This window comes from Ooceraea biroi, chromosome 2, assembly GCF_003672135.1.
Source record: "Ooceraea biroi isolate clonal line C1 chromosome 2, Obir_v5.4, whole genome shotgun sequence".
In the NCBI taxonomy this organism is placed as follows: domain Eukaryota; kingdom Metazoa; phylum Arthropoda; class Insecta; order Hymenoptera; family Formicidae; genus Ooceraea; species Ooceraea biroi.
In genome coordinates this window covers 2,268,021-2,287,762 of record NC_039507.1, presented here as the reverse complement: position 1 = coordinate 2,287,762, position 19,742 = coordinate 2,268,021, and the positions used below count along the sequence as shown (strand labels likewise).

Genomic DNA, 19,742 nt, shown 5'->3' with positions numbered 1-19,742 from the left:
GAGGAGTGCGGGCGTTCTCCAGCATTATACGGCATGTCCAAGTTCCCACGTTTCATACCACGTTTCTGTTAATGTATACGCCGCGGCTTTTACATCGTGCATTCCGTACATTCATCCAGTCTGTTTCGCGCGCGACACGTGACATTTAACAGCGTTTAACTCACGCTATATGGTCTCCTAATATGACTTCAAAGTGACGTGGCGCACGTTCGCTCTGGTGCACATGAATTTCCAAATCTATCGCATCACTGCGTATCACTGTGATTCATTCCTAATGATGTTGGTAGTCAGAAGAACAGGCTGGAATATGCTAGATTGCACTGTTAGCATTCCAGCTTTAGCATTCCAGCATACCGAAGCCAGCTTTTTTGACAAGCGAACCGCTGCTTTCTTTCTTAGCGGATTAGTTGACGTTAGGTTTCCAACGTACCTCAGCAAACGTGCAAGTTTTCATTCATGAAAATGCATCGATTAAATGACGCGCTTCGCGTGCAGGAAAATCACGAGGGCCGCGTGGCGCCGACAACGCGTTTTGCGTCACGCCGCTGCCGCGTGGGAGGGTTTGACGAGTGGAAAAAACGAAGAAACGCTTGTCGGCGACTTACGATTAGTGGGAAATAATTGATCATTTGCGGAATCAAGTTTTCCTTGAAACGGGAGTCGACTACTGAAGTTTACTTTTCCGCGGAAACATTCTCGATATTCATCGGAATATGGAAACTTGCGTTCGAAACGTCGTTTCAATCCGATCAGCCGACCTTATCGATCGTTAACACATGACGTCCTTGAGTTTGCGAGGCATGTGGTAAAGACGCGTTCTGTTTCCGTCGTGTCACTTTTATTTCACCTGACGAGCCGTCACATTCGCGAGTGTTCCATTCTGTTGGAATGTAACGTGCATTCTTTCTTCTTTTACATAATATCTATTAATAGCGAACGCCGGGTAATTGTTCGCACAGACATCGCTGTTGGCCTTCTCCTTGCTTGATACTGTCACGACCATTCGATGATAGTCGCTGGTACTTGCTCGAAGTCGTATTGATTACGCCGTTGGATCGTTCGCCTCGTTATACGCTATATTAGACCTGGTCACGCGCGTTACACACACATGACGTTAGAATTATGAATGCGGTGCATTCATGAATCGGGCACGCAACGTTGCGATGGCCGCGCGTCTATGAGCCGTTTGTTTCGAAATCGGCACAATTTCCATTTCGGTTATCTAGCCGCCGCACGTGTTCCTATAAACATTATTTAAGAATAACTGAGATTTAACTGATTCTACGTCTAAAAACGCTTCATGTTCCCATAGCGATGTGAAATTAATTAATTCTCGTTATGACTTTAATTTTTCGATGAAAAGAGATACTTTAAAAAATATACAGAATAACAATTTATTTATTTGTACCGTTATTTTCCTCATTTTTACTCAAAATTTAGCTCACAACTTTATGAATGGTCAATAATATAACGCAATATCCCGGGTAGAAATTTGGTCTGGCATGCCTGATCTAGCGTATGCCAAATAAGGCCCGAATACGATTTTTGATCGGTATACCGGATTCGGCATGCCATATCCAATAATTATTTGACATGTCGAATCATATCATATCATATATCATATGATGTTATAAAACAATAGTAATACTGTAGAAAAATGATCTTTTATATTTTCTAGTTTATTTATTATAAAATATTACTATGATTATAAATATAAATTATAAAACAGATTTTATGATAATATCATTTTTTTCCATTATTTCTGTGCTGAATTCGAGATCTCAATATTTAATCATTATTTTTAGCATATCTTAAGTTTCCCTTCAAAATAATCGTTTTTATAAATATGTACAAATTGTGAGAGTTATAATTTTAGACAATAAGAATGACAATTTATCTCAAATTACATAATTACTGCAAATTATTTTAAAAACCATATCTAAAAATATTAATACACATGTAGGAAATAAATTTTTTATTGCGTTGTTATTTATCGCTTGGACATCGCTTATACGTGGTTTCGTAGTAAACGCTTCTTAACATCGTCAGTTATAGCCCGCACATGTGTTACACCAAACATTATGCTTGCACATGGGCTATAGTTGTCGCATGCACCAAAATAGTTAAATGCGATCGAAATTTAGTTCTGTTTTAAACGAACGTTCAGACTGGCACTTTTATTCATAAATTGTAAATGCTCGATATTATATATTTTAATACAATTTCACCATTTATAGAGATTTCTTCATAAAATAAAAAATTTTTTATTACATTTTATGTGTATAACTAAAAAAAATTGTCACAAAATTGATATTTTTTTCAAAAGTCTCCAACTCCAAATTAGTTATCAAATCTTGCCATGTGGAACGAGAATGTGAGTTCGTGGCAATCTTATGTAGCTTGCACCGTGGAATTTTTATAGCGAAACACTTTCCGACCACAGGGCCAATAGACTTGTAACAACGAGCACTTAGCGTCCGTCGACTACAATCGTCGCACGTACTAGAAGGGTTAAATTTGCGAGATGCGGTTCGAGTCCTCCTAAAAAGACTTTCCCGTTGCATTGTGGTCGACCGATCTCGCGTCCCGACCACGGCACATTGCTTTATCGTGGCACGTGATATTTGTGCCAAAGTCGTAGTATAGCTCGCCACTATTGTCTACGCGTAGTTCGTTGCGACTTCTTTGGTTCGTGAGAAACGACACGGCGAAGCGAAGGGCCGAATTGTCGTTCCGCGGAAGCTCTCTGCGATGCGAATTGGGAAGAGGTTCTCGTAAATCGGAGTGCGGCCTGAAAGAGCCTCGTCAAAGCTACCTACTAGCGTCTCACTTTGTAGACGAATCACGAACCCTCGAGGAGGTGAACATGGGCTCTCGGCTCTCGTATTAGCGAAACAACGCCAAAACAAGTGGCGTCGTCTTCGATCCCAATGTGTCCTGTCCCACTTTCGCGAAATCCTCGCGAAAACTCCGTACTTTGAATGGAAAAACGATTCGGCATTACTTAACAGATCAAACGCTGTGTTGAGCTAATTGCTCGTCACACAAGAAGACGTTCATTCGACTCGGGACCAAAGTCCGTATTAGCATCACACACGTACGGTGGATCGCGAATTACTGTCGTATCGAAAGAACATAATCATGCATTATCCAAGATAGATTAATGCAAGAATGGCGCGTAACACAAAATTGCATTTTTAGGGTAATTTTAAGTAAAGAACAATTATTTAATTCTCTTTATAAATTTTCTATGAAAAAGTTACTGTTTCTCTTTTTTTAATTGCATTGTAATTAATGAAACATCGAGTTTTAATAACAACAGTTTTCTGAATTTTCTTATTTTGTCATTTCATGTTATCATGAAATACAGATTTCACTATATTTTCGATATTACATAATTATGTGTATATGAAATATACGAGATTGGAATCAAAATTGAAAATCACCAGTGTTGTGTGCCATCTGCACGCTGACTGATTTGACTCTAATTACAATTAAAGTCGACATATGTAGCATAAATCGATAATAATTCTGATCGAGTTTATGTCATAATCGTGAATCACGTACACGTATAAATCACGCCGCCGATGGTTGAAGCGGTTTATGTTGAGTGTCCAGCGGGCACGTGAGGAAAAGAGTGTCTGATATGTCCCTACTTGACGTTACGCAGAAGCAAGACAGATACGATAGTAGTAGACGACAGCGAAATCTCTCGTAGGTGGAGACGCGAAGGGGTGGATGAGCGCACGGACGCGTAAATGGAGAACGACGGGGCCGCGTTTAAGCTGTGATCGTCGACGCGTATGAGAGTAAAGTAAACTTGCATTATTGCACATGTGACTGCGCCGTGCAGTACGGTGTAGCTGCATCAATAACATAACGTTGCTGCAACTTAGCGCTCGAATTGAGGTCTCATTTTGAGCTACGGTACTGTATGTATACACTTTTCTCTTTATTGCTTTCGTCAGCCTGAAAAGCACCTGCATACTTAATGAAAAAAATTTGAGATATCGTAATTTTTGTAAAGATATTTGAATATGTCCGTTTACATTTTAGCGTGTAGGAAAATATGTGTTATGGAAATCGGCGAAACACAAAAAGTAATTCTACAATTTTTCGTGATCCAGGTATTAATCATAATTATTGAAATGCGGAAAAATGGAAATCTCGAATGCGATCCTACCAACGCGTAACTTTCTTCAAATTACCTGTCTTCGAATATTGTGACACGCCGGTACACTGGGTTAAGACACGGTAAAGCTCATGATTACTTTCTATCGACGTAGTCAACAAGGCCGTATCGTGTGAAGGAAATCCTGCTTAATTGCATTAATAACACCGTCGCACCGTGACTATGTTCGGAAATTGAAACTTCTTAGTTCGTGGCGAGCCAAGTACCTCCTTCAGCATCCTTCGCACCACCGCCGGAGTTCCTCGTGGGAAGAAACAGGCGGGTGGAGGTGTTAAAGGCGTTCTCTCTGGCACCTCTATAATTAGGCGCTCGAATTTACCGACCTCCCCGAAAGAAAACCCAGAATAAGTTTACGTAACGTAAAGTCGCGAAACTATCCCATCTCCACCGTCGTCTTGTTAACGCTCGCAAAGTTTAGACCACGACCTGGTTACAGCGTCGTCAAGCTCAGCGATGCGCATTCATCGCTTTTATACAGGCGCCTTCAAATTTTTACGACGATAGGATGTTTCGTTTGATCTCAATGTATCTCGATACGTTCCCGGTGGATGACGTTGTGTTGCGCGTTCTGCATAGATTTGATCGTTATGTGATAGAGACATACGTTATATAAACGCGTCTCAGTTAAGTAATGCGTCAAGCTGGAGGACGTATTAACATCACAAAAACGCATTTTATGTGAAAAAATTCCTTGCAAAATGGAAAAGGTCGGTTTCTTATAACTCGTATCAGCTGACGTTAACGATAAAAGCGTTACAGAAGCTATTATGCATAAGGCCTTACATTGTTGATGGAATTAGGAGTTTAAAAATTACAATTTTATATTTCTAGTGCCTCACAAGAGATAAAACAAGAAGTTTATTATTGTAGTAAGTAATTTGTGGACATCATTAACTCAATGTTATAAACAAGCATTGATGTATTTTTCTATGACTGCAATTGTCCGGTATTATTAGATCAATAGATAGGCGCAAGATAGGTCAAGTGCCAATTTAAAGGCTACATATATGTACCAATTGGATGTTTGATCACTGACTCAGAAACGCCTTTTGTTGTGCTATATAAGGCAAATTGAATTCAGAAAGTACCGATTGAGATTCTATTTCCGGTTGGAAACTACGAGTGGCAAAAAATATTTCTTTTGAATGTAACAAGGTCTATAGAATAGTTGTACAGACAAAAGTTTCTACAAATACAATAAAACGAACGAATCATTCAAATTCCAATTTTAAATGCAAGATTTATTTCTTATCTGTGCATTCTTTTCGTTTTTACAAGAAAAATTAAAATAATTGTTGAAATATAAAATTAATAATTCTAATCAGGAATAAGGTAAATTAAATTATCATAAATAATATTTAAATTGTCATTCCAATCTTTTATCCCTACAATTGATTATTTTATAATTGTAGTTTAGCATGTGTTTGCTCTTACTCCACTCCCGTGCTCGTAAGTTATTCACATGCGAATGTAATGTGACTCTCATAAAACGCGACGGGACGACACATGCGTATTTGGCTGGAATCCAATTTTAAAGTACGAACTAATCAAATCGAAATTTTGCAAACGGCATATTGGAAATCAAACGGAAATGTAACGCAATCGATAAAAAGTGTGAATAAGACGCACGTTGAAGAAACCACAAGTTCCATGATATGCGTGCGCTTACGTTGGCAGCATACATGCGTACTCTATTTATACGCTTTGCACTTGAAAAAACAAGAACGCTATTTAAAAACCAGTTTCTGTATGCTTGCCAATCGCACGTGTCATTGTGCATACGGGCGCTGCTTGAGATACTGATGAAACAAGACAAAAGTAGCGTAACAGTTGTGAGAATGTAAGTGATGTATCAAATGCACGAGTATTGTTAGAGAAAACCGCTAGAGCGAACTTATATAAAACGTGAAAATCAAATAAAATGCGCTTGATGTTTTCTGAGGTTTTATTGCATATTTTAGAAGCTTCGAGATATAATCAAGTTTATCAGAATAGGTATTTTAATCATTAAATATTTATTCAAGTGTCGCCTGAATTAAATGACTAATTTCACCTCGCTAAGCGAATTAAGCGATCAAAAACCGGAAATTTTATTAGCCGGAGTATAACTGCTGCCTCTCTCATCGAGCGCGGGATGAACGACACTTAACCCTCGTTTATAAATTTAATTTCGAATCGCGGTGTCGGACCTATGGTTTCTCGCTACGTAACTGAAATTTAATGACGCCCTTCGTTCTCCGAGAAGACTGATTCTACTTCTCGACGACGTGGTTCTGTCAGCTAAACTGGCAAAAACCCACTTTAAATCTTATTCAGCATGATGAGAGAAGAGCGACGATGAGGAATTAGTTAATTAGTTTTTGCCGGAGGGGAACTACACCGCAATTGATGTCTTCATTTTCGGACATCGGATCGAACGCGCGTAGACACGCGATTGGTTTATACGGGATTTAAAACGACTCGTTTTGATTGGAAATAATCCGCGGCACCGTCCGGCAGCGCATACTGTATTTTCACGATTTCGACAGTTTTTCAGCCGTTTCTGATTTAATCTCGGAATTTCGGATAGCCGCAATTTTTGCGATGCAGTCAATCTACTACGTCGCTAGTTGATTACAACGCATTCGCTCGTTCAGCGCTCTCGTTCGCTATGCTGGTTTTGCACTTTTACATGATTTCTATCAGCACCCATCGTGTAGACATGTATGCTAGATATCACGGAAATTATTTTCGATTTTCGGAACGAACGGATAATTGAAGACCTCTGGTTATAAGAGTCACGATAAATTTATTTCCCCAACAAGTTTTTCGCCTCTTTGTGTTTAATGTTTAACCGAGTTGAAAAATCAAGTCTATAGATAGTGCAAACAGGACTGGATTTTAATTTCAAGCTAAAGTTAGTTGTGCCAATAGGCACTTTTTACATGCAATATGCACATGCAAACTACAGTAATGTTGAACTTAGGATGATAGTCTCTTAAAGTTTTGAACAAGATCGTTTTCTGCATAATTTATCATGCCAAATACGATATAATCTCCGCTCGTAACGAAGAAAGATGCATATATTACTTTTGCATAATCCTCCGTCCGCTATCACTGCAAAATGATATGCGAGGCTAACACGATCCCTTCTGTCAAGTGTCTTTTCAGAATGGAAGATCAAGTTATGTTTCTCGTTACTGTCTTCTCTTTGTTGTCTATTATCGCTTGTAATATGAAAATAGTCTTGCACATGCGCAGTCATTGCGCAGTCATTCCGCATGACCAAGTCTCATATCACAGTCATTTTACGGTTATTGATTGACTGTTAACAAAAAAGGTTAGTTTTCGGACTATTTTAGAAGTATGCTAAAGCGATCTAAAGTGTTGTTTTATGCGAATATCGTTTTATTTGGAAATGGTACGCAGGAATTCTCAGCGTGTCATTTCTCGCCTCTGACGTCATACTTCAACATGGCTGCAGTGAGTATCCAGGAGCCTTAATCATGCGGAATATGATCACGTGGACTAATATAACATATATATAATATTTAATATACACATATATACACATACAATTGCATTAATATATTAACGTATGTATATAATGTGTATTAACGTATAATATATATTAATTACATCGTATAAGTTATTTAATAACGTGTATAATATATTATATATCGTATAAAATAATGTTCTCTGCATTACGTGCATTAATTAGAGAGATATTTTCTTCTGTAATTCATGCGTACAGTAAATGCTAGGATTTCATATTCAAAGAAAACCAATTATGAGTCGCGGCTTTCCTTTCGAATTTACGCTTGCCATTCGTTGCACGTGATACTTTAATGTTTACCGTATATACGGCAAATGGTAAGGTAAAAAATCTTTATCACAGCTCGTGCGTTCGATAATTATTATAAGCATGCAGCATGGCACCGATGATATCCTTGCCAGAACGTAACACAATGCGGCTATGTATTCTCGTAAATACCATCGCGGGCGGAAATCGAGCGCAAAATAAATGCTTTTATCACGCATAAAGCGGGGCATCTGCCGTCGCGCCTTTTCAACAAGAATTTTTAAAGTCAACCAGTGCCGCAGTACTTCTCCTGTTTGTATGCTCATATGCTCTGGAAATAATTTATGGACCCGACTATGGAATCTTTTACGTCTCCTATTGGTATTTGGATAATACGAAGATATTTACGCTGCTACTAGAATGGATTATTAGATTTTTATTTCCACTCTGTTCGTTTTTGAGGTGTATAGCACACAAACAGATAATAGACAAATTGCACTAACATTTTCATCAAGAAACAAAATCGTATCCTAACAAGTCAGATAAGTAATTATTTGAAAAACAACTTTTTTCAGCTAAAGTCTCAAAGTTGCCATTTCACATAATCTAAACTCGTTTCTAAATCCCTCACGTGATATTAAAATGCATATTTACTCCCTCACACATTCAAACCTTTGATCATCAAATTACTTCCCGAGCGCGTTGTCGTTCTTGCTAACACATTATTCAGGTTTTCCGAAAACGCTCATCACAACCAAACAGGTTTTGTCTTGCATGCATACATACATATTATATATAATGATGACGCGATATAATATAATCTTCCCTTGCGACTTTGCTACTTTAATTACAATCCTCAATTTTACTCAGCCGCCTCAGATGGCGTGGTGTGCGATGACAAAGGCGGCACACAGAGGCATGTTCGCGCTTCGCCGAGATCCTGGCGAAGATCAGAGCGGAAAGTGCTGAGGTATGCTGAAAAATGCAACGGTGCCTACTACTGCGACAAGCAATGGTGCCACGGCTTGCGGTGTATCTGTGCGCGCGCGAATGCGGCTGCCGATGTCTGACTACGTACGCGGGCGAACCACTTCTCTTCCCACGCGAAAGTGCTTACGTCGCCGCGACGAAGAAGCGTTCGGGAAGAGATTGCGGAGCGTGGTGCGAGAGAGCTTTTTTGAGTTTTTCCACCCGCACCTCTCCTCCCCGCCTGCCCTTTTCCGCTCGCCCGGTCACGCTTCGCCCCACGCGCGCGGTCTGGTTTTTCCCGCCGCGAAACCGAAGCCCCGTTACTCTCTCGCCCCTTTGTTTCCCACGCGAAAGCGTTCATTACGTCGTTTCGTGTCAAAAGACGAAGCCGTAGTTACTAATTTCGCTTCGCCACCCCTCGACTTTAATTCTCGTTCGCGAAAACACGATTCGCGGTAGCGGCGACCGCCGGTTTAACAGACGAGAATTTCCCGCCGGAGCAAGTTCGCCATGAAACTCCGCTCGATGTTTTCTGCATTTTTTAATAAGACTGACCTTTTTCCCAAACCTAATGATGATGTTTTCCGCAAAGTACATTTTCGCTTTCCATTGTCTACATTCGTAGAATTCCTCCACCCAGTTCGTTAATTAAACACGGATTTACGTATAATAATGATGATAATGTAGGATCAGTTTGGTGCGTCCTGCACAAATACATTATCAGACGAGGAATTTTGTATATACATATATGTATAAATCGAACGAGGTGCAGAGAGAGAGAGATAGAGAGCAATCGCTTGCAGAAATCCAATTTATTTTCTGTAACGTTTTCCGTAACATGTACGTATCTATCAGGTAGACTCGTGCTACACCGAAATACGAGGGATTATAAAGCCGTTTCCGCATTCAAACACTGCGCAGATATCGACAGCTACTACAAATGCAACACGTATTCTCTACGTTGGTATTTGATTACGCACGCGAGCGCTTCTTGCGCGAAAACGCTAACGTTGCTCGAACCGCGACTTGAGCGCGGCTCTTCGTTGCGGTCGCGAATTTCGCACCACGCTTTCTCTTTCGCGACAGAACGTTGCGCGGAAATTCATTATGAGACGTGGTGGCGACGCGAAATCTCCGCGACGGCTCGTGATTAAAGTTGCAACAATAGACTTTTGTAGGTCACGCAAAGTGGAACAGAATTGTTCAGAAAGTGGATAATCGGCGCGCGCGTATTTGAGGCTTATCGCGAAAATATTCAAGCGTGTTTTTTTTTCACGGCAGATAATAGAGGCGAACGGAGAACAAAAATGAAATTGCACGTGACCGCGATTCACCATTGCATCTTCGATTCCGCGCTGAAAATAGGATGGAAATGGCCGCACATCGAATAATTAAAGCGTAAACGTTTTATTCCTCTTCCCGATAGCGCGTGAAGTATCTCAAATTCCACTTTTCTCGGGTCATTGACGCTGATGAGCCTGCGTGCGATATTTTTCGTGCGGACGCAGCATTTTGTCACGCGTTCATCGTTTTCACTCTCGTGCTTGTGCGACATACGTTACGTTATGACTGCATTTACATTTTGCAACTCTGTCTTCCGTTGCATAAATATTGCAATACATGAAGCCTTCTATCGTATGCATAATTAATATTCTTAATGTTCTTTCGTCATTATAAATATATGATATTAATTCGCTGACGTAATGGCGATAATCATTTTATCGCTAAAGTTCCTGTATATACAGGGTGTCCCGGGTTTTAACCGACAAACTGCGGGAGCATATTCTACTAGTGGAAATAAGAAAAAATTCTTATATCGAGTTTGCTTAGAAATGCTTTATTACAAAGTTATAAACCAATAATGAAAAGAAATATGAGATAAGTAACAACGGAACATAGTGTAGAATTTGGAAGGTCGAAGATGTTTATGTTATGTGTATTCACATGTATTCATGTTCACTATGTTGAAACGATTCAGTACGATTGTTACTTTCACAACAGTAGCTGTTAGATTTCAATCGTCGTGTCAACTAGCAATTACTATCAGAATGCCAAAAGTGTTTTCAAATGAGGAATACACTGATATTCATTTCGTGTACGGATTCTGTGACGGAAATGCACGAGCTGCCGTACGAGAGTATCAACGTAGATTTCCTACCAGGAGAGTACCAGATAGATTTAAAGCAACGAATTACTAATTCAGTTACTGAGATGCAACAAAATTTTCAGGAATGTCGTACTATAACAAATTCTGTACTACGTCGATGTCTAGCTTGTATCGATGTGCAAGGACAACATTTTGAAATGCGTCACTAAATCATTGCGTAGATAATTTTTATTTTTGTGAAAAAATCCGTTGTTACTTATCTCATATTTCTTTTCAATATTGGTTTATAACTTTGTAATAAAGCATTTCTAAGCAAACTCGATATAAGAATTTTTTCTTATTTCCACTAATAGAATATGCTCCCGCAGTTTGTCGGTTAAAACCCGGGACACCCTGTATACTGAAATTAATTTCAAACTACTGTTTATCCGTTTACTGTCAACTATGAGAAATATCGTTATGAATTATTTTGCGAAAGGTTTGATATATACAATAAAGAGATTAAATTTGATAAAAGAGAAATCGTTGCCTTGCTGTGATAAATCTTTTGAAAATATTTATAACATCGACCGTATGTAAATTTCATGGCCCTGAACGTTTCTCTTTGTTTTTAAAGGCAACGCGCTGACGTCGAGTTTGTAAAACTTTGAAAGACACTTTAAAAATGGCTTTGAAAGCTCGCTGGCATTATAAAGGGCTGCTTTACCCAACGATTCTGCATACGTACCGGCAAAAAGAGTCGCGTTCGCGTTAACCTAATCACTGGTGTACGTGCGGCCACGGGATGCAGTTTCGCATTTGCCACAGACCATTGCCTCCGCTCTGAATGCAACGTGGGTTCGAGTATGCTCAAAACCACCGGAAGCTACAATAACATTTCCATTTAATCTTCCAAACCAAGGAAAAAAGGGAATGCGTACTCGGATAAATCGAATTCAGCGAGGCACTTTCCTCTCCTCGTACTGTTTATTTAGTGTTACCGTTCATCGATGACTCTTTGCATTTCGTGTAATTTAAACTTTTGTCGCATGTAGCTACGATTATATGAAGTCATTTCGTACGATATCTCATATAAAAATGTCAAAGATTAGATTTATTAGTGCTTACAATATTGTTATTCTTTTCATATATTGTAACCGAAATCTGCGCACTATTATTCACGATGTGAGCTCTTTCCTTGTTGGTATTTTATTGGTTGGAGTATTAATCAAAGATTGTGATATATTATTCCTAATTTCATCGTATTGTCGAATAAGAATATAAAGTGACACGTGACAGAACAATAATGCGTACCAATGCAGGTTTTTTTGGACATCAGTATTTTTTTGAGCTCTCGTTGATTTTTTAACTCTCGTTCGAAAATGTCAGAGCTATATAAAACGCACAGGCATGCGGATCACCTTTCTGACCAGTGTAGCTAATATGTGAGCACGTAACGAACAAGCGTCATACCGTTTCGTTATAACTAACAACAGATAACATGATACGGAGTATCGTTTTTTATTGCGTTTTTTTTCGGTAATGTCAACTGCACGAAAAAAAACAGAATTCACGTATTTTTGTGTGTCTGCAAAAATGTTTCATCAGTATCTTATTAATAGATGTGTGCAGAGAAAAACATGTAGAGAAAGTTGAATAAAATAGTATCTACGCTGCAAAGCATGATTATTCAAATTAACTATCATACAAATCAAGTATCTCATGATAAAAAAATGGTGGGGTGATCAGATCAGCTGCATATTCTGTTAGCATAAATCTTGGATTAATAATAATACAAAAAAAATAAAATATATATGATTCAGTTATTGTAAATGTCATCAACTTATAGTAGCACTCAGAAAGTTATCGGTCAAAGCATGAAAACAAGATTATTTTTCTTCCAGTTAATTAATTTCTAGTTTGCGTAAAAATATAAATGTCGCTATACATCTCCCTATTTTTATTCTCGCGCTGCTTCATTCTTTTGCAGGCTTCCTGCACATGTTTCAACTTTAATTTAATACTTTGTCTTCACCTCATATTGTTACACGTGATTATCATAAAGACCATTTTTTCACGGTTGATTTGAAGAGGTAAAGACAGACATATTATTCTTGCGAATTCATTTGAAATGCAAAACCAAATGGAAAACGTTTTCGCTTGCGTGGTTGCTGATTGGGGAACAACGACTGAATTACAGAATGTTAAAACGGGAATAGCCACTCGGTAATGCGGGACAAATTTACTTGTGGTTCGTATATACATACATGTGTACGATGTAATGTTAGTTTTCACATATACAGACCATTATAGAAAACGTTTTTGCCCGAAAATTGTTTAACAAAGTTTTAGACTGAAATTTGTTGAGATGTCAGTTATTCAATTCTTTGTCAAAATTAGAGCCAAATTATTTCATCAAATTAATTCTCGATCTAAAAAAAACATTACAGTAGTATTGAGTAACATCAACGTGTCATATTTCTACAATTGCTCGTAGAAAGACTAATTCCTGGACAAATAAAACTCTTTTTAGGACACTTTATACAGTATGCGAGCACGCCTCTCTCTGCATCGCCATATCGAGCGGTGTATAGCTGGTCGCATAGTAGGCATTCGGTAGATATTCATGTAATAGCACACGCCACCACGCGCGCGTGCACGCGAGGGGTAAGCGGGGCACATTCAGCATTATCCGGCGTATGGTAATAAAATACTCTTCACCCATTTCCACGTGTCCATGTGTGCGCGTGTGCACATACGCACGGAGATGCCCGTGCAATCCAGCGTTACAACTCTCTGCGGGATACGTATCCCGCCTTCTGGATATATTCGACGTAAACACGAACGCGTTCCGCGCACCATGGCTTCCCGCTCTCAATACGATTTGAACGCGTTTAATGTAAAAATCTGCTTTGTCCGAATATTGCAAGAGTGCGGCTCGTTACTTCGTGCATATTAAATTATCGCGAGATCCGTCCGAAAAATTACATAACTTTGCATAAACAACTATCGAGCGCAAATGTTAATTGTCTAGGAAACTTTCCGAGAATACATATTCACGCTCCAAATTAATACATTATGAAAAGAAGTATGTCAAGAACTTGTAAATCCTTGATTTTGTAATATGTTTTAACATAAATTTTAATGACACGTTTTCTGGAAAATAACAAATTGCGAGAGTTATACGAAGAATCGATTATGCAGTACACGCAAATTGACCATGATTAACTCGCAAAATCTAAATGCCGGATAGTTATATGCGACGAACGACGATGCGAATGCGAGATTAATAAATCGACAGATGTACGATTATTCATCTACCAATTGCTGAATTAATAATAAATGACGATGCATCTCGATACCGCTATTGAATAAGTTAGTCTTCCACGGAATGTGCCATTCAGTTTGAGGCGATTAATTTTTTAATCACCCGTATAAGCGGTTCGCCGATTATATACGCTCCCAGAAAAGTTGCTACACGGAAGTGTACCGATCACTGCCTGCGGAATACGGTATCGTCGTCATCGTCGCGGGACACTCCGTGTACGTCGTCTCAGATTCGCCGTCAGTAAATCCCGATACGCCGACGATTAGTATTCCGTCTCGGCTAAAGGACGGCTCCTTGGAGATGCGGCAGCTTCGCAACCCCGATGCACCAGCACGTATCTCTCGCGGATATACGCGTACGGTGTGCGCGTGCGGGTCGATAATTATTGGCAGGTCAGCGAAGCCAAAGTCCGTCCGCGAAAGTTTGTTATACGGTGTGCTTCCTCCCCGCAGGCACTTTCCGTAGCGCACAGAGACGCCCCCGTATACTCAACGTTAGACGAGAGGGCGGACGAGGGAGGCTTCGTGACGACGTTAATTATTATTGGCAGTTTCGCGAAACGAACTCGCTCTCCTCTCTCGCCCTATCGAGCGCGTACACGCCCCGACGCGACGGACTCTATACGGCGCTTAATTGCATTTGGCCTTGTGGGCTTTGACAAACGAACGGGGCAGTCCCGAGACGCTAATCAAGGTGTTGCTACGATCCTGTCTAAAAGCGCGATCTTTTACATCCTGTACTACACTCTTCTTTTTAACTGTTACGCTCCCTCTTTCTCTACTGGGTAATATCAGCAATATCAATCACGTTGAGCTACGTGGGACGGAATAAATGGGTACACTAAATAATACATATAATAAAATAAAATATTAATTTTTTCAGGAAAAATGATGTAATGGTTCGGACAAGTCTCATCTATGCGTGGCGTTAACGTTGAACATCGCGAGGCGATAGTTATTGGGCTGTATCGTTCCTAATAGAATCTGCGGACAACGGCGGGGCTCGTCAAGGATGTTTAACGATGCGGTTAGCGTAAAAAATAAGTTACTGCGCCGACTTCGCGGTGATGACGCATGCGTTTTATCAGCTTCAGCCTAAGAGATGAAGCTACACTATTGTACAAGTTGCTCCAAATTCGTCGGACCTTTTTGTAACCAATGAACAGCTTGATATCTAACGCTAATTTTTTCTAGCAATATTGTAATTAGTCATCATTATCGTTAATTGATTGTTCAACATTTTTAATTAATAGTTCTGTACAATCGCAGATCATAATTGTTTATTAAATTCTACAAGAAATAAAATTTTCAATTTTTTCCTCGAAATCTTTATCTTTAAAAGTCCCTCGATTTTAAATCGGTCGTTCAACCAGAAAGGACGAGGCGGTACTTTCATTCGAGAAGAGACAAATTGTGAAGCGTCCTGTGCAGTCTGCGGACCCCTGAACTTAAATTATACACGGCCGACCCCTCTTCGCCCTGTTGGTCGTCGTTTATCCCACGTACTTCTGTCGTATATTATGTCTGCTGGGTGTATTAACCGGGCGCTACCGTACACCTGTTTACTTTCAGCGCGCAGTATTATTTCTATTAACGGGAACACATCCGCACGAGTGCGAGTATTACCGCGTTCGCGGACCGCGCGCGGCCGAGGTACTTTAGGGAGTTACGGTAGGGATGAAAATGGGAAAACGGTCGAAACGGCTTGGACGAAAACTTTCGCGAGAGCACTCGGTGCGCTAGTCGGCGCATACCCTCGAGATTGATTCCAGCTCGAAAGGCCGTTTAACGCTTCTCCGCGCGGCTTATGCTTTACGTTTCAGATATTTTATATGATAATTGGACGCGCACAACATTCAATCCCTCGAGTTCGTGCATCGCGAGCGAACCTAAAGTAAACTTACAGATAATACATCGGTATAATGGACGTGAATGAGAAGGAATTATGAATATTATTTTATCGTAATTTATCATGCGCTTATTTTTCAGATATTGACAGAACATCATTAAAACATAGACATAGACAAGTGTAATCTGCAGATCGTAGAGCCATTCTTTAAAACATTTTTTCGGCATAAGTGGCTTGGATAATAAAAATAATTTTAATGTTTGTAGTTAAAATTGTCTAATAATTTGGAATTCAAAGGCTCGTGCACAATCAGGAACAGATCACCAAAAAGGATTAAGAGACTGAGACATTCATTCGTAGAATAGTGCTTTGTTCCTCGTGTATCGGGGAACGTCTCGGTAAAGTATTTACTATTGTGGTCAGGCGGATGCGCGGTTAAAAGAGGAAAGGGAGCTCTCAGCGGTAAGAACGGAAACTTTTTGTGCACGACGACGTGCTCCGGAAACTCGTATCCTTTCCATCGCGCGCCGTGTCCTTCGGGATACGCTACCACGGTCCGGGATAAACTCGCGGGCATCGGGTTTACTTTGGCGACCGTCAATCCTTTGGGCGCTCAGTTTCTGGGACACGGAGGAGCAGATCTCGCCATTACCGTTTTCAGGGCAAACAAACGGGAAAGCCGCCTGGTTCGTTACGAGAATACTGTCTCTCTTCCCGACATCGACGATTCGACAAAAGCGACGGTTTGCGAGATTAACGGGACGACGAGGAATCGATCGATCGCGCGTATGTGAGACACGGTCCGATTGCCTGTCCCTGCGAGACTTCTCATCTGAGATGTTAAGAATACGCTCGTGTGTCTCACTGGATTGGCCAATTGAGTCCAAATCCCTCGTGATTCGATTGTTTAAGTCTGATTGCGGTGTGCTTAACGATTTAGGGATTAGGATTATGCAATCATAATCGCGAAAAAATAGAGAAACTGTAAGGATTGAGTTTTAAGCTGCGTTTAGTGGAATCAGGAGGAGTTTCAATTCCATAATTTGTAAGTTTGAATAACAAAAATTAACGAGAACCACACGCGTCTGAGAGAATCATGAACTTCGAATTATAAAAACAGTTATATTTTATGAAAATTATTAAAGATGTTATAAATGTAAATAGCGTAGAGGATTTTTCGATGATCCATCGTCAATCGAGCGCGGATAATTTTGTTCGAGCACCTCGTCACTCGCTGAATTAAGATTGCGACCGTAGTGGCGCGTATTTGCCGCGCCTCGCCCGTGCTTTAATCTATTTAAGCTGCTTAATTCACATAGCGCAGCTACGTAAAATATTTACAGTGTACAAGTGCGCACACGGCCGTAGGGGCTCTTACGCGTGTACGCAAACGGGTGACGCGTCGTGCGCCGTGTGCGGGCGTCGAGACGGGGGAGCGAAACCTTAGTCAAGAGTTGGTAACTCCGTCAGAGCGATATAACGAACACATGTTGCAACGTGAGTCTACATAATCCGCAACAAGCTATAGAAGCGCGCGTGCTAACGCGAATGCGGCCGTGTGGGTGCACGCGTAAGGGTTGCGCGAGATAGTCGTGCACGCGCCCTTCCCTCACTTCTATGCCGCGTCCTTCCTTCGTTCGATCGAACACGAGGTTCGCCTCATCTATAATTTCAGCCTTCTTAACTACATCATCTTCTAATCTTTTGCTAACGTAAGCATTTGGTAAGCCGTTAATATTTTTCTTAGATGCTGTTCTAAGAAGTTGGTTTTTACTTGTTTTGCATAATTGCAGGTCTTTTATGCGTGTATCTTGACGAATATAACATATCATAATTGTGTGAGACAACTGTTTCAATCATATTATCTTGACAAAGATGCTTTCACATGGAGATAGACCTGTTCTTCTTTTGTACGCGGTGAAAGTGCAGTTGTGCAGAATGTTGAAATATTCCACGTGCCACGATTACAACAGGATGTTGCGTGACTCAAAGTTGGGAAGCGCATTTCCATTCGTGCGTGCAGGGATGGAAGCTCCACACACACGAGCGGAAGTGATCGCACGTGACACGTAGACTGATGCCGCTTGTGCGTACACCAGATCCAGTTGTGCGCACGTGGAAACATCTGCTCCAAGAATTGGAGCTCGGATGAGGCCTAATAGCAGAAACTCGTTATCGAAAGTGTTTGCACATCATATGATTCCGCTGCCCAACAAACGATCTCATGTCATAATTGCGATGTTTGAAGTACTAATCTCATGTTTGATTGATTGTTAACAGAAATGACAGAAATCTTAAATTTATACTTAAAGTGCGTATGCATCAGTACATGAGGAAATAATATCTGTATTTTAATGATATCATATTTACAATCTGCAAATCTCCTTTCCGCTTTTTGTAACGTTTTGCTTTTATAATTTATTATATTTTATTTCCATAATTCATCGAGAACGCGAATTATTTAGCGAAGAGGCACTATTTTTCGGGGGTTTAAATGAATGCCCATATATGTGTATTATAAAATTAATCTCTCACTCGAGTTCAGCTAGTAAATCAATTAAAAATGATTTTGCGTCGATAGTCCTCTTTGTAGACAATGCAAATATGATATCAATTTATTTACCGAAGTGCTGCTTCACTCAATTTTCTGTCGCGGACATTACTGCCGTGTCGCTCCTGCGAAAATATATTTTTGACGCATGGTTTTTCATGCCGGCACCGGTCGTAAGCGGATGATCAGGCTTTTATGGAGTATCGGCCGCCAATAGCGTGCTTTGTGACGAACCATCGATAGACGTGACTTTCCAATGGGACGGCGCATCGATTTTTACTGGTTACATGGCACCGAATTGAAACACCGTTGTCCCAAATACATAGTCGCGTTGGTGATATCGACTCCATTGAAATTTGCAAAGCCACTCGACCGTTATCGATACTAAGATGTGAAAGATTCTCGATTTTCGGAGAATAATGCACTATAAGAGATTACTATTAATTGCTTTAATTGTTTTTTTTTCATCGAAAATTGACTTTTGATATTTGCATTTTAACATTCAGCACTCCAGATTGTAATCATGAAATATGATTATTTCTGTGAATCCACGCGCATCTGTAAATCTTCCAGATTTTGAGCATGTGCTTCCAGTTCTGAAAATTGTGACACGGACTTGCATTTCTTAATCCTATCTTTGTTTGGATATATTTTCAAATAAACGCTATTTCAATGAAACGTGCGGGACTATTCAACTGTCACACTCGGAAAGCTACGGAAAATACCCTGCGTCGTTTCTTCGATTCGCCAATGGAACTAGGTCAAATTCGGCGTTCCGAAAGCAATGAGTGCACTTCTATGAGACAGGCTCGAGGGTGAGTACATTTCTTCAGGAAAGGAGATCGTTTTACACGTACATACCGCGACCAGTTACGCGGGACACGACCGATGACACAGAGCGGTCGTAGCAGTCACTCCATCGCGCATGCATGAGACGCGATATGAATTGCAAATGTCTAAATGCCGCTGGTAGGGTTTATACGTAAT

The 19,742-nt window shown here is 40.2% G+C and overlaps 1 protein-coding gene across 17 annotated transcripts in view; it reads left to right on the top strand.

Moving 5' to 3' along the window:
• LOC105287975 (CUGBP Elav-like family member 2) overlaps positions 1-19,742 on the top strand; it is a 457,839-nt gene that overhangs the window by 128,411 nt on the left and 309,686 nt on the right. The gene's annotated exons all lie outside the window — the stretch shown is intronic.